At 33.4% G+C, this 13001-nt stretch overlaps 1 protein-coding gene across 3 annotated transcripts in view; it reads left to right on the forward strand.

Moving 5' to 3' along the window:
- The window catches only part of LOC137628982 (beta-1,3-galactosyltransferase 1-like), a 39442-nt gene that overhangs the window by 7777 nt on the left and 18664 nt on the right, over positions 1–13001 (forward strand). The window lies entirely within an intron of this gene.

Consider the following 13001-nt stretch of genomic DNA (forward strand, 5'->3'; position numbering starts at 1 on the left):
TTTTTTTTTAAAGTTTTTATAGTTTATTTATGAAAGATTTGTCTTTGTGTTGTTACTGTTCTTAAAATATTTTATTTTAATTATTAATTATTTCTGTAGTAGTTTTTTCCTTCCTTATTTTCTTTCCTCATTGGGTTATTTTCCCTGTTGGAGCCCTTGGGCTGATACCATCCTGCTTTTCCAACTAGGGTTGTAGCTTAACAAGTAATAATAATAATAATAATAATAATAATAATAATAATAGTACGTCACCAGTGCATTCATTATTATTATTATTATTATTATTATTATTATCATTATTGTTGTTGTTGTTATTACTTGCTAAGCTACAACTCTAGTTGGAAAACCTGGATGCTATAAGCCTAGTGGCTCCAATAGGGAAAATAGCCCAGTGAGGAAAGGAAGCAAGGAAAAATAGAATATCTAAATCACAGCAACATTAAAATAGAAACTTTAACAAAATAAGAGGCAGAGAAATAAGATGGAATAACGTGCCCAAGTATACCCTCAAGCAAGAGAACTCTAACCCAAGACAGTGGAAGACCGTGGTATTGAGGCTATGGCTCTACCCTAGACTAGAGAACAATGGTATGATTTTGGATTGTCCTTCTCCTAAAAGAGCTGTTTGCCATAGCTAAAGAGTCTCTTCTACCCTTAGAAAGGGGAAAGTGCCCACTAAAGAATTACAGTGCAGTAGTTAACCCGTTGGGAGAAGAAGAATTGTTTGATAATCACAGTGTTGTCAGATGTATGGGGACAGAGGAGAACCTGTTGAGAATAGGCCAGACTATTCAATGTATGTGTAGGCAAAGGGAAAATTAACCGTAACCAGACAGAAGGATCCAATGTAGTAGTGTCTGGCCAGTCAAAGGACCCCATAACTATCTAGTGTTATAGTCAATTTCTTTTAGCGAGGCATATTTGCACCGACTCGCAGCGGTGCCCTATCAGCTCGGAAAAGTTTCCTGATCGCTGATTGGTTGGACATGATAATTCTAACCAATCAGCGATCAGGAAACATTTCCGAGCTAAAAGGGCACCGTTGCGAGTCGGTGCAAATATGCCTGGCTAAAAGAAATGGACTATAGTATCTCAACGGGTGGCTGGTGCCCTGGCCAACCTACTACCAACAAACAAATTCACAAGCAGATAAGACTTTGAATGTTGCTAAGCCAAGGAAAGTTTATCCTCAAATGGGGATTTCAGGCACTTAATTCCAAAGGAATGCAAGGCTCATTCATGCATTGTAGCTGAATCTGGTTCGCTCGCAAGAATTGAATTGTGGTTAATGTCGGTCAAGTGACCGTTAGCCATCCCTTTTGTACTTTGGCGCTCCACAAGTTTACGTTCGCAACTTGAGATATTTTTATCTCTTTACTCCGGGGGTTCTTAACCGGGGGTATCCATACCCCTTGTGGGTATGAGAAACAAATGCAGGTTGGGGGTGTGGGGGTTATGGGACTTTATCTCTGTGTACTGGTATTTATTTTATCAAATAATTCGTACTTGGGTATAAAGTTTTCTTCCTTCTTTTGTGTGATGAAACTGAACTGTAAGAAATAAAGTTGTTGACTTATAATCTGTAACAAGTGGATTAAAGTTACATTGTAAAATAGTTGCAAATATTTTTAATTTTTAGTCTTTTTTTTATTTTGCTTTCAGTAAACAAATATGATAAAATTATCATTGCTTACGATTTTATTTCATGTTCTATTCCTAGCTATCCATATGTAAAGTACAGTAAATTCAAGTTATTGACATCTTCGTAAAACATACTGGCAAATAATAGGATTGGTAATGATTATTTTGACAGTCAAGTGAAGGGGGGGAGGGGTATTATGGGAACATACTGGGCAATCCATTGGGGGTCTGGAAGCATTAAAAGTTTGAAACCACTGCAGTTTATTCATCCAGCTTCTATGTTCTAGTACTAAAACGGTCACGATTAACATCTCACTGTTGTACTAGTTTAAGTAGTAAGTCGATTCTAACCAAGTTAGTTTGGAATTTCGTTTTAACCTAACGATTTTCCAAACTTAATACTGTATATGGATATTCCATACTCTATATTTACTTTCCTCTTAGTAAGGGTAGAAGAGACTCTTTAGCTATGGTAAGCAGCTCTTCTAGGAGGACACTCAAAAATCAAACCATTGTTCTCTAGTCAAGGGTAGTGCCATAGCCTCTGTACCATGGTCTTACACTGCCTTGGGTTAGAGTTCTCTTGCTTGAGGGTACCCTCGGGCACACTCTTCTATCTAGTTTCTCTTCCTCTTGTTTTGTTGAAGTTTTTATAGTTTAAATAGGAAATATTTATTTTGATATTGTTACTATTCTTAAAATATTTAATTTTTCCTTATTTCCTTTCCTCACTGGACTATTTTCCCTGTTGGGGCCCCTGGACTTATAGTATCCAGCTTTTCCAACTAGGGTTGTAGCTTAGTATTTAGTAATAATAATAATAATAATAATAATAATAAAGAAGAAGGTCACGTTTTGGTAGGTGGCGTGTATTTATTTGTTTGTGTCAGTTTGTGTTTGTGACTCGCATAACTCAAAAACTATTAGACCGAATCTCGTGAAATTTGATGGGATGATTGGCCATAATCTAAGGACAATTTGATTAGATTTTTTGGAGTGATTGAGTCATAAGTCCATGCCAAGGTCACGAAAAGGTAAAAAACGTCTTTTTTTTGCCATGTTGTGGCCAATTTCTATCTGATTGGCATGAAACTAGTGTCAAAATATGCATAATTCAATTGCCAATCTTGTAATATTCTCCATCATGAGGCTCACTACTACTCAGTATTCTAGAAGTTTTATTCCAGCTGTTACCAAGTTGTGGAATGATCTTCCTAATCGGGTAGTTGAATCAGTAGAACTTCAAAAGTTCAAAGTTGCAGCAAATGTTTTTATGTTGACCAGGTTGACATGAGTCTTTTTATAGTTTATATATGACATATCTGTTTTCAACGTTGTTAATAGTTTATATAGGACATATCTGTTTTGACGCTGTTACTGTTTTTAGAATGATATATTGTTGATTTATTCTCATCATTTATTTATTTCCTTATTTCCTTTCCTCACTGGGCTATTTTTCCCTGTTGGAGCCCTTGGGCTTATAGCATCTTGCTTTTCCTACTAGGGTTGTAGCTTGGCTAATAATAATAATAATAATAATAATAATAATAATAATGATAATAATAATAATAATAATAATATATAACCGAAGGTCTACACTCGACCGAATGCTCGTTCTAGTTAGAATAATTTCATTTATCTTGATCGCGATTCAGAATCAACTATATGGATGCTATTGAAAATCATATAATAGCACGTATAAAAATGAAGGCAATCTAAGCTATCTAGTAATCTCTAGTTTTCTCCATCACAGTATGATACATTCGTGTATCCGTTCATACTAATTCACTTTCTTAGCAGATGTGGTGACTTTTTTGGCATGAGGATTTTTAATTTCTTATCCTGCTTCTTTCCCTGTATTATTTTAATCTCTCATAATTTTGCAGATCCAACATTTCCTTGTTCTGGTTGAAAAACGGCAAGAAGTAGTTACGATGCCCATCCCACCAACCTTTGCATGGGACACTTTACAATCTCCTGGTAATATACGTCTTACTATATACATAATTCATTTACTTGACTAGAGTATCTTAGGCCTATCTTAAAAGGCCAAGTAGACAGAATCACGGACACCACTCAACCAAGGCCTATAACAAGCGTGCGTGCACCACACACACACACACACACACATACACACACACGTATGTACGTACACTTCATTGCGTCCTGTGTTATGATCCAAAAATCATTTCTCTGTTACCCTTAGTAAAAGGTAATAATCTTTTTATAATTGAAAATTACATATATACAGGTTACTATTTTAATCTCTTATTCTATATCATAACCGATGAGATTTAGGTTTAAAATTCTAAAATTCAGTAAGATATATTCCAATTTTGTCATTTGGTTTGGGAGGCTGCAATGTATGTTCTATAAGGGCTATTGATCATGTATCGCCAGACCTCATCGAAGAGAGTGGTCCCAGCTCTATCTCTTTCATTTGGTTCATGATCTAATCGAGGTTCGAAATAAGTTATAGGGAAGAACATAATTGGACTGGGATCCCTCAGGGGGTAACACGAACATTGAAGGAAGGACGGCTGTTTGTAAGCTTGATGGAATATTTTATTCACTGTTTTCTCGTGTTCTTTTTTGCTTTGCTTTGATGGCTGCTTTTCCGGTCCCATACAGCAGAACCCCACTCTCTACAGGACCTCCGCTGTCGTTTAACCTTGTTCGTTCAGAGTATTTATCGTTTCAGATCTCGTATTGTTCATTTACTGTTAAATAGTCACTGTTGTATGATTTTTTAAATAAGAATATCTTCAGTTTCCTCTTGAAAGCCTTAATGTCTTCAGTCATTCGAATGTTTCGTGGGAGCTTATTACATATCTCGGGGCCGCATATTTAAAGGCTCTAGAGCCTAAAATAGACATATATATAGGTTCTCATTTCCATAAATTCTTCCTCAATCGCACACCGTCTTTGACCTAGGTTATGGTATAAACGAGTCTCAAGTTTTTCACTTCCAGTTGATTTTAGATGTTAGTCACCACCCATGGCCTCTCGCGTAGGTATTGCCTTCTCAGTAAGACAATCCTCTTATCAGGTGCTAAGCGTTGGCATAAAAGCGAGTTGTAAAATTTTGATATGGCAATAAAGTCTATTAGATTTTAGTGCATTTTATCAAGATGTTATCCTCTAGTCAAGGAACAGTAACGGTTCAAAGTAGAGGTGAGTATAGGACTGGGGAGAAAGATAGGAGTTTCTATCCTGGAATGATGAGACAAAAGGAACAGTCTAAATGTTAAATAAAGTTAAGTGGAATTAAATTTATGATGAAGATGGCGTATATTTAAAAAAAAAAATATCCAAATGGGCATGTTTTATTGAGATTGAAGCCTTAATATTTCTTCCGATTTGTCTTCATTGAATATAGTGTATTGTAAATTATAACTCACTTTCTATAGAAAATGTGAATCAAACGCATGATTAAATAGGTAAACTAATATGTTGAATACATTGTTTCTTTGATGAAATAATGTTAATTTTGACCCGTTCGAAGTAATTAGATCGTTAAAAGGAAAAGCATTAGTATTTTTTCATTAGTTTCAATCCTCCTTTGTTCTTCTTGATATCTGAACTCAAAGTATTTATGAACCAAAGACTGCATTAGTAGAATTTGCTTATTTGCAGAATAGCAACGAACGTTTATGGCGAATATTTTTCGTCGCTTCTTCGATCGCCAGGGATCTTGAATGTCTGTCTGGCGAGAGGAAAACATGGTGCTGATCTCGCCTAGTTCATCCTCTCCCAGTCAGATCGTGGGAGTGTCCTTGTCCGGAACTTCGGGCCCCAGCGGTTGCTGATTCTGTATCAATTTTTGGCATTCCATTCTGTCAGACGACGGCCAGATGAAAAGTCCTAGGATATAATTCTTTAAAGGAATGGTTGCATTCTCAGTGACAATGTGCATAGTGGGAGAAACGTAGGAGCAGCAATATTATTATAATTTTGTTATTAGTTATTAGTTGTGGTATTATTTACTATGTATGAAAAACATTTTAATGAAATTCTTCAATCTATCAATGTTTTTAGAAAACATACAACGCAATGTTTTGACGCGAGTGGAAGATATGAATTTACCTCTTTTTTTCAATTTTCTATGGAAAGAGCGAAGGGCACGCTAATCAATCGGTGGTGTCTGCATGGTGCCGACTGGCGCCAACATTTCATGGCTATGGGGGGCCGGGAGTGTTCACAGCATGCGCAGAAATTCCCATGATCTTCCTTCCAACAAATGTCTTCCATGACAAACAACGAACTCAAAACACAGCCTCGAAGATGCTCTTGCATTCGGTCTTTTGTCTGTGTTCACGACAAACTAAAGGAAAAAATCAACGAACAAAGAAAATAACAAGCATACGCCCTGGACCAAAATGAACGAGAATGGCAGCTCAAGTTACGGAAAACTATTTTTTTTTCTTTTTTTCGTAAAGCCTATTACAGACTACGCATGCGTTAAAAGGCGCCAGGATCCTTTGGTTAGACACTGTAGGGAAAATATGTTCCCTGCGAAGGAATAATTCTTGGCTGTGCTTTAAAAAAACTTGAAATGAATAATAGGATATACTGTAGATGATTAAAATTCTTGTCGTATCTAGTGGTGAATAAAGAACCGTTTACTCACTGTTGTTGATTAATCAAAAAGCCTTTTAGGCCTACTCGTTAGTGCTGAATAAAAGAAATACTAATCATTAATGATGCTTAGAAAATATTTTTACTCATTGTAATGAATAAAAGGTCTTGGGCCTTTAAGTGTTCAATGAAAAGGCTTTCAACTCATCAGTGTCGAATATAAACCTTTTAATCACCAGTGTTGAAAAAGTCTTATACAAAAGTGTTTTAAAAGCCTTTCATTTATTAGTGGTGAATTAAAATTTTCACGCGTTGAATAAACTGAACATTTTAGGAACCATTTTGAAAGCAAAATTGAAACATATTGGTGCTCATTGAGATAATCCTTTTACGCATCAGCGGTGGGATGAAATTTTATTCAACAGTGCCCCCCCCCCAAAAAAAAAATGACTAGAACGACCTTTACCCATTTGTAACGAATATAAAACCTGTACGGTTTATGTTCTATAAAGATTTTTACACACAACTGCCGTCAAAAGCGATACGTGACATTGACGGGTACTTTAAAATTCCAAGACGTTACATAAGACACGAATAACACTTAGGATTTAGCATTATATATAAAGTACTGTGGAATTTATAAAACCACCGAGGTATGTCAAGATATTTCCTAATAAAAGGTAAGTTTGAAAAGGGATTCTCATATTTTTTGTTCATGTGTTTTTTCCAGAGGCGGTGTTTCACGGTTGAATTGTTTGAGAAAACTATCTTGCTAGTGATACAATTTTTAAAAAATGTTTCTCTTATCAATCTTATATTAATTTTTGTTAATATTTCAAGAATGATTTTTCTTATTATTGCTTCATATCATTTTGAAGATACGATTTCATAGTTGCTCTCTATGTCTCTTTATTAATCTATATGCATATATCTATGCATATTAATATGTAAATTACTATTATTATTACTAGCTAAGTTACAATCCTAGTTGGAAAAGCAGGATGCTATAAGTCAAAGCGCCCCAACAGGGAAAATAGCCCAGCTAGGAAAGGAAATAAGTAAACAGATAGAATAGTGTGTCCAAGTGTATCCTCAAGCAAGAGAACTCGAACCCAAGACAGTGGAAGGCTATGTACAGAGGCTATGGAACTACCGAATACTAAAGAACAATGGTTTGATTTTGGAGTGTCCTTCTTATAGCAGAGCTGCTTACCATAGCTAAAGAGTCTCTTCTACCCTTACCAAGAGGAAAGTATCCACTGAACAATTGGAGTGCAGTAGTTAACCCCTTCAGTGAAGAAGAATTGTTTGGTAATCTCAGTGTTGTCAGGTGTATGGAGACAGAGGAGAATGTGGAAATGTCGTACTGTCTGGCCAGTTGTAGGTTCCAATAACTCTTGCAATAGTATCTCAACAGGTGGCTGGTGCCCTGGGCAAACTTACGTTTATCATCAGCCGTTATTAGTCCATTGAAGGACAAAAGACTCAGACATGTCCTCCCACTTCCGTCTGTTTATGGTCTTTCTATGCCAGTCTACGTCCGGAAATTTTTTTAGTTCGCCAATCCATCGTTTTCTCATCTTTCCCCTGATAATTTTTGTAATATCTAGGGACCCATTCTGTTATTCTTCTTGTCCCTCTTTAAATAAATTCTCATTATATGTCCTGCCCACATCCATTTATTTTTCTTACATGTTGTTAAACCCCTTTGATTTCATTTGCTTTCGTATCCATGTTGCTCGTTTTTTGTCTCTTAGTGTTATTCCTAATTATTGTTTCCTTAACTCTTCGAGTTGTAACGAGCTTATATTCTAGGACTTTAGTAAGGCTTCAAGTCTCCAATGAATAAGTTAATACTGGTAGGACCTTCTGATTGAATATTTTTCTTTATAGAGAAAGTGGCATTTTACATTTCATAATCTCATTCTTTTTTTGTACCAAATGCTCTCCATCCCATGCTTATCCTTCTCTTAATTTAGGTCCCATGCCCTGGTGAAGCCCATTGTCTGTCTAAAGTACGTATATTCATTACCAATCTAATATGTGTATATGTATATATATATATATATATATATATATATATATATATATATATATATATGTATATTAGTGTACGCGACCCGTCCAAAATGACGGGTAAATATTTAGAGATGCACACGCACCCCCGTCTCACCAGGGTATAAGTAACCCCTCTTCCCCCTACCCAAGGGACGGGCAAAACTGAGTGTGACCGGAAATACACACACACACACACGCACACACACACACATATATATATATATATTGTATATGTATACATATGTCTATCTATCTATCTATCTATCTAGATATATATATATATATATATATATATATATATATATATATATATATTTATATATACAAATTATGGGCCTACTGTGTATAAAGAAACACACACACACACACACACACACACACATATATATATATATATATATATATATATATATATATATATATATATTTGATGAGAGAGAGAGAGAGAGAGAGAGAGAGAGAGAGAGAGTAACATGCGATGTCAGTGTTATTCGACCCCGTATCTCTTTCTCCCTCCTACGTAGCTGCGACCCGCAACGGTTAGTTAACAACCATGTACATAATTTGCTTCTTTGATGGACAAAAGCAATCTTAATTCTTACGAACGCACGTGCGTCGAGAGAGAGAGAGAGAGAGAGAGAGAGAGAGAGAGAGAGAGAGAGAGCGTAGTATGAGGATGAGTCCTAATGAGTGTTTGCTCATGTTATTATTATTATTGCTAAGCTACAACCCTAGTCGGAAAAGTAGGATGCTATAAGTCCAATGGCCCCAACAGGGGAAAAATAGTCTAGTGAGGAAACGGAACAAGGAAACATACTATATGGAAAGTAATGAATAATGAATATGAAATATCTCAGTAACGATAACAACGTTAAATGAATGAATGATTTGAAGTTCTCTGGCATCTTGACATCGAAGGTAATTGACGCTGATCAACGTTAAAATAGATCTGTATATATGAACTATGAATAGAGACTTGGGTAAGGCGGGTCAACATAAACACATTCGCTACAAGCTGGAACCTCTGAATTAGCAACTACTAGAGAGAAGATACTGCTTGCATTATTATACTATTATTATTATTATCATTATTATTATTATCATTGTTATTACTTGCCAATCTACAACCCTAGTTGGAAAAGCAGGTTGCTATAACCCCAAGGGCCCCAATAGGGAAAGTATCCCAGTGAGGAAAGGAAAAAAAAAAGGAAAATAAAATATTCTAAGAAAAGTAACATTAAAATGAATACTTCCTAAATAAACTATGAAAACTTTAACAAAACAGGAGGAAGAGAAATTAAATAGAATAGTGTGCCAGAGTGTACCCTCAAGCAAGAGAACTCTAACCCAAGACAATGGAAGTCCATGGTACGGAGGCTATGGCACTACCCAAGACAGAGAACAATTATTTGATGTTTGATTTTGGAGTGTCCTTCTCCTAGAAGAGCTGCTTACCATAGCTGAAGATTCTTCTACCCTTACCAAGAGGAAAGTAGCCACAGAACAATTATAGTGCAGTAGTTAACCCCTTGAGTGAAGAGGAATTGTTAGTACTTCGAGCTTTCCACATCCACAATCTAGAATTTTCTGCTTTGTTCTCTATGCCTTGAATCTATTATATTTGCTGAATAAGACATTGGCCAGTTCAGTTATTTATTGGAAGTAAAACTCTTTACTAGAGGCAATGAAACATTATTATTATCAGCGGGTGAGTTTTCGTGTCTAAACATAACCTTCCAATGAATAATCTTAATGTTTATGTATAACTACTTCATTATTCATTACTGACAATGATCATAGATTCTTAAGGAATAAAAGCTGCAAGGCCATGAACAAGCACGCACACGAGTGTGAGCGTCAAAAGAGCCATTACTGCATTCATAAAGCTGATGAATATTGTAAGATTTTGAAATGCATTATATATGTATACTAGTGTATGCGACCCGTACAAAAGTGATGGCTTAATATTTAGATAGATATGCACACACATACGCACAGACCCAGATTCAACCATTTCCACCCCTTCCCCCTTTCCTAACTACAACTCGGCAGTTGCGATAATTTGTAGGAGATTGTGGTTTCAGGGTGTACCTCTCTGGGTACCCACTCTCACCATGGTATGACTACTCCCTTTCCCTCCTCTACCTGCCGCTGATCGTGATAGGAACGAGATTATATATATATATATATATATATATATATATATATATATATATATATATATATATATATATATATATGTGTGTGTGTGTGTGTGTGTGTGTATATACATACATATATATTTATATATATAAATATATACATATATATGGATATATATCTATATATATGTTTATATATATATGTATGTATATATATTTATTTATATACATACATATATATATATATATATATATATATATATATATATATATATATATATATATATATATTTATATATATGTTTATATACATATACATATATTTATATATATATTTATTCATATATATATATATGTTTATATATATATCCATTATATATATATATATGTATATATATATATATCCATTATATATATATATATATATATATATATATATATATATATATATATATATATATATATATATATATATATATATATATATTTATATATAAGTTTATATACATATACATATATTTATATATATATTTATTCATATATATATATGTATATATATATATCCATTATATATATATATATATATATATATGTATATATATATATATATCCATTATATATATATATATATATATATATATATATATATATATATATATATATATATATATGTATATATATATACACATTCTTACGAAGCTGTTCTACATGAGAATAGATTATTTTATTCTCGTATTTCATTTGCTTATTTAAGTGATGCATAGCCAGCTCGTAAGGTGAATTTCAATCACGTAGGATTAAGTAAATGTATGTAAATTACTTAAGACTGTCGTCATTCATTTAGTTTTATTTTCATTCAGTTCTGTTTATGTAAATTTACATTATTTTAAAGAATTAAATGTTTACTTCATGTAGTTTTGTTAAGAAGTCTTATGTAACCTTGTTAAACAGTATGAATAACACACACGGGGGATGCTGTATGACAAACGCTAGGGATTTCATCATGTTTCCGCGTGGTTGGAAAATGCATGAAGATTCTAGACTAAAGTTTACTCTTTTTTTTTTTTAATGTTACAAGAGGAGATGGGTGGAGTTAGCCGAGAGTGTTGCCTCGTTGGGCGACGAATGAACCCCCAAATTAGCAACCTGGTATTGTTAGTACCTGCCCAGACCATGTGCACACGCATCGTATGCATTGCTGGAATGAACTGGAAGATTCTAGAATGAATTAAGATGAAATATATAGGACCTACACATGCTGAGGATAGAGAGCTCCAGCCTGACCCTCTGAAAGAACCAACGTCCGCCAGTCCTCTCCCCAGCATTTATCCAGTCACTATGTATTTCCTCTCCAACATGCATAGTGTTTGTTCTTAAACGTGCAGTGTTTTCTCTCAAATATGTATAGTGTTTGTTCAAACGGTAGAATTTTTGTAATTTTGATTCTGAAAGAAGTGAAGTGTATTTGTGAATACAGTGTAGATTGAAAAAATTATTAATTGGCGTTTGTGACTGTCCCTGGGAGATTTGGTTAAAAAGTGAAGTGTATTTATTTTTGCTCAACCGTTCGGTGACCTTGTGTGAGCCCTAAGGATGTAAGAGTAACATTACGTATATGTATGAGTAATTACTGTTTATTTACTATAGTGTTAAAGCGTCAACTTTTTTCGTTAATTGACAAAATTATATGTTTTCATAAATTAATTTCTAGTGAAACAAGTGATTGTATAATTCTTAAAGTGTCAATTTTGTCTTAATTCTAAGGTCTAGTTCGGATTTAAATTTTGAGTGATTTATTTTTGGTATTATTTTGGAATTGTTATTTTTATAGAATATATTTATTTTTGTAAAGTGTTTGTTATTTCAATCACCAATAATTATTTTAGTGCTTTGCTCGTATCCCCTGACTAAGAACCGAAATAAGAGGTTGATTTAAGAATAGTTCCCGTTAAAAGTAAAGTAATCAGCTAGTTTTTGTTTTGAGTGTAATGTAACGAGACCTTTAGATATTCAGTTTCATATATGTTATCGTCTGGGAGTTGAGTATTATTCTCAGAGCTCGGAGGTTTTTTCTTGTGTATCAGATTATGTAATATAAAGCGGGTGAGCTTGGGAACTCGGGAATTTACGTAATTCCCTAGTCATATATATATATATATATATATATATATATATATATATATATATATATATACATATATATATACACATATATATGTATATATATACTGTATATATATAGAAGTATATATATATATATATATATATATATATATATATATATATATATATATATATATATATATATATATACATATATGATATATAAATTATATATATACATACATATATATGTATACATATATATATATATATATATATATATATATATATATATATATATATACATATATGATATATAAATTATATATATACATACATACATATATATATATATATATATATATATATATATATATATATATATATATATATATATATATATATATATATATATATATCCAGAGAGATGTAATGAGGCAAATATATCATCTACTTTTAATGGTGTTCAAACTGTAATCT

The sequence above is a fragment of the Palaemon carinicauda genome, chromosome 37 (genome assembly GCF_036898095.1).
Source record: "Palaemon carinicauda isolate YSFRI2023 chromosome 37, ASM3689809v2, whole genome shotgun sequence".
NCBI lineage: Eukaryota > Metazoa > Arthropoda > Malacostraca > Decapoda > Palaemonidae > Palaemon > Palaemon carinicauda.